Genomic DNA, 4,464 nt, shown 5'->3' on the forward strand with positions numbered 1-4,464 from the left:
TATGCTAAACAAGTAGACACTGAGTGGATGTATCTGCTAATTTATGTAGATGACCTGATCATTGCTCACAAAAACGACAATGAAATTGCAAAGTTAACAGGAGTACTCAACAAGCACTTTGAAACTAAAGACCTAGGTGAAGTGACATATTATCTTGGAATTGACATCCAGCGTGAGAAAGATGGAAGTTTCCTGTTGAACCAGAGTGCAAAAATTGAATCTATTCTTTAGCAATTCAACATGACAGAGGCGAAAGGAGCAAGCACACCTATGGATACAGTCTATCCAAAGTTAGAAGGAGAAGATGATCTTCTCGCATCCAATGAACAATACAGACAAGCAGTGGGGGCACTTCTCTATATTGCAACCACTACACGTCCAGACATTGCAGCCAGCATGTCTCTTCTTTGCAGGCGAGTTGATAAACCACGTCAAAGAGACTGGAATGCGATCAAAAGAGTTATGAGATATCTGAAACAGACAAAAGACTTAAATTTGAAACTATCAGCAAGTGGTGGTTTAAACCTCGTGGGATATGTGGACTCCGATTGGGCAGGTGATCACAGCACACGCAAATCCACAAGTGGTTACTTATTAAAATTAGGAGACAGTCCTATATCATGGTCCAGCAAGAAACAGATGTCAGTGGCATTGTCCTCTACAGAAGCTGAATACATATCTGCAGCTTATGCCAGTCAAGAAGTTGTGTGGTTACAGCAATTACTCAAGGATCTTGGAGAAGCAACATCAGAACCTACCGTCTTATTTGAGGACAATCAGGCTTGCATTAAGCTTGCAACAAGTGAGAAAATTAATGGAAGAACCAAGCACATCGATGTCAGACATCATTACATTCATGACTTAGTTGATCAGAAAGTGATTGTACTTGTGTATTGTGAGTCGGAAAAAATGATTGCTGATGCTTTGACAAAGCCACTAGCTAGAACCAGATTTGTGGATCTTAGATCAGAAATGGGATTGACATAGATAGTAGTTGTTGAGTGGGGGTGTTAGCATACAAGGTTTGTATTATATCAGCAACAAATACTATATGTCATTGTTGTGTGCCTATTACATTGTATGTCCACTGGATGGCAGTGTTACATTTGTGAGTTCATGTTTTGTCTATGCACAAAAAGTAATAAAGAAGAGTTCCTGCTCAGAACAGGAAGCAGTGTTCAGTGAAACAACAGACTGTCTGCTCTGTGCATTGTTTTAGCCCCAAAAGGTTATATCTAACAATCTGATAGCTAAGAACGTTGTATTCTATGGCTGAAGGTACATTAGGCATTCACAGTATACAGAAGTAAGTGTCGGCCATTCCAGGCCCCAAAAATTTGCCCACATGGGTTTTTGCCTGACAGCTAAGAACGTAGTATTCTGTGGCTGAAGGTACATTAGGCAATTTCCCTTTAAATTTAAAGCATTCTATGGGGAGGCACAGACAGGGGCAAGGCGCAGACACCATGTTACATAGTTACATAGTTAGTGAGGTTGAAAAAAGACATCAGTCCATCCAGTTCATCCTATGATGTGTGTGTGTGTGTTTGCTGTTAACCGTACATTGTATACCCCTGTATGTTGTGGTCTTTAAGGTGCACATCTAATCGTTTTTTGAAACTATAGATGCTCCCTGCTGATAGGACTGTTTGCGGAAGAGAATTCCACATCCTTACTGTTCTGACAGTAAAGAACCCCCTACGTACTTTAAGGTTAAACCGCCTTTCCTCTAGTTTTAGTGAGTGGCCACGTGTCTTATTGTATTCCCTTTCTCTGAATAGTTTGTTCCTTATGCTAGGGTCGCCATTACAGTATTTGTACATTTGTACATTGATATCATATCCCCCCTTAATCGTCTCTTCTCCAGAGAGAATAAGTTCAGTGCTTGTAGTCTTTCCTCATAGCTGATGTCCTCCATTCACCTAATTATTTTTGTTGCACTTCTCTGGACTCTTTCCAGTTCCAGCACATCCTTCCTGAGGACCGGTGCCCAGAACTGGACAGCATACTCCAGATTTGGCCGGACCAAAGTCTTGTAGAGAGGGAGAATAATCTCTTTATTTCTGGAGTGAATCCCCTTTTTTATACATCCCGGTATTCTGCTGGCTTTGCTTGCAGCGGCTTGGCAGTGGATTGCATTGCAATCCACTGCCAAGCCTGTTGTCTACCAGTACCCCCAGGTCCTTTTCCATCTTAGATTCACCCAGAGGTTCCCCCCCCCCCCCAGTGAGTAGCTTGGTTTCTGGCACCCAAGTGCATTACTTTACATTTTTCAACATTAAACCTCATCTGCCATGTAGTTGCCCACCCCATTATTTTGTTCAGGTCCGCTTGTAAGGTTTCCACATCCTGAATAGAAGATATTGGCATGCTTAGTTTAATATCATCTGCAAATACTGAGATTGTACTAGATATCCCCTCCTCTAGATCATTTATGAATAAATTAAACAGGATTGGTCCAAGGACAGAACCCTGGGGGACCCCACTTTCCACACCGCCCAATCCGAGTACTCCCCATTAATCACCACCCTTTGCACTCTCCCCTGGAGCTAGTTCTCTATCCAGGTACTCACCTTATGGTCCATACCTACCTTCCTTAGTTTGAACAGTAAGTGTTTGTGGGGAACTGTGTCAAAGGCCTTTGCAAAGTCCACATACACCACATCCACAGGCTTATCTTTACCTAGGTGGCAGCTCACTTCATCATAGAAGGTTAATAGATTGGTTTGGCAAGAACGATTTTTCATGAATCCATGATGATTACTACTAATAATACCATTTTCATTACTAAAGTCTTGTATGTGGTCCCTTAACATCCCCTCCAAAATCTAGCAGACTACTGATGTTAGGCTGACCGGCCTATAGTTACCCAGGATATATCTCGGCCCTTTTTTAAATATTGGTACCACATTGGCTTTTTTCCAATCAGCTGGCACCATACCCGTCTGTAAACTATCCTTAAAAATCATGAATAATGGTCTGGCAATCACCTGGCTGAGCTCTTTAAGAACCCTCGGGTGCAAGCCATCCGGTCCCGGTGATTTATATATGTTAAGTTTCTCTAGTTTAGTTCTAAGTCTATCTTCTGTTAGCCATGGCGGTACTTCCTGAGGTGTGTTGTTTAGTTTAGCCCTACAAGCTGGGTTAGTGTAGCCCCCCAATTATTTTGTGAAGACTGAAGAGAAGAAATTATTTAACACTACCGCCTCATTCTTGAGTGCCTCAGTCACGAGTGTTGCACAGTTTCACCATCACAGTTATGAACTCTGATCATGTCTTCTCTGCTTTATTACAGGTAAATGTCTTTCGCTATCCATATGTACACCCTGCTCTGCCTATGACACTGCTCTCTTTATTTTTTGGTAAATGTCTTTCGCTATCCATATGTACACCCTGCTCTGCCTATGACACTGCTCTCTTTATTTTTTGGTAAATGTCTTTCGCTATCCATATGTACACCCTGCTCTGCCTATGACACTGCTCTCTTTATTTGTTGGTAAATGTCTTTCGCTGTCTCTCAACTTTTATATTTAATGCTAGTTCTTTAACAAATGAGCAAGAACTGGTGACTGATTCAACCCCATTTAGCTTGAGTGATCAAGAGACTTAATTACCTTTTATGACCCTTGCCTGTGTCTGTGGTCTGGTTTTGTCTATCTCTCCTCCCATATTCATGTGTTCCAAATCAGATCCTATATTGATCAATTGACAAATGCTTGCCCACACAATCTCCCTATAAATTTAAAGCATTCTAAGGGGAGGCGCAGACAGGGGCAAGGCGCAGATACCATGTCTCATTCTTGAGTGTCTCAGTCACGAGTGTTGCACAGTTTCACCACTGCAGTTTAACTACAGCAGGGTAACTAAAGCTGCATGAAGATATAACAAGAACTCTTTGGAAAACAAGCAAACCAGCACTCAACATTTAATTGAATCTATTTGATTCCCACTTTCTATCCATAAACATGCTCCTTCTACTCTTCTTTCTCACATCGGTGTCTTCTATCTTCAAAATATCCTTACACTACTCCTCTTCTCCACCCAACAGCATACACATAGCAACCTCACTCCTACCCTCTCCCTACCACTGTACCCATCACCTCCTTCAGTTGCTGAGCCCACATGCTAACCTAAACACCAGGGCAATTAGACATGTGCGCTCATACATATCCCACTCCCATCTTGCCTTTCTCACCCTCCTTCTTCTTCTAGCCTCAGGGGACATTTCCCCAAATCCTGGCCCTCCATTTTCTTACTGCAAACCACATATCCGACACCCCTCCTCCTCTGACAACAGCCGCAATCGACTCAGTCTAATTTCTGTCCCCGTGCTTCCTAAAAACAGCCCCTCAATCTCATGTGCCCTTTGGAATGCTCGCTCCATCTGTAACAAGCTCACATCTGTGCATGACCTTTTTATCTCACATAGCTTTAACATCCTCACCATAACTGAAACACGGCTTC

At 42.4% G+C, this 4,464-nt stretch overlaps 1 pseudogene across 1 annotated transcript; it reads left to right on the forward strand.

Annotated features, from left to right (window-relative positions):
* Positions 1 to 240: 240 nt before the first annotated feature.
* Positions 241 to 865, forward strand: LOC309554009 (annotated as a pseudogene). The gene has a single exon. The product of its transcript is annotated as an uncharacterized misc_RNA (transcript).
* The last annotated feature ends 3,599 nt before the right edge of the window (positions 866 to 4,464 follow it).

The sequence above is a fragment of the Pelophylax lessonae genome, assembly GCF_965119305.1.
Source record: "Pelophylax lessonae genome assembly, chromosome: 4".
Taxonomy (NCBI): Eukaryota; Metazoa; Chordata; class Amphibia; order Anura; family Ranidae; genus Pelophylax; species Pelophylax lessonae.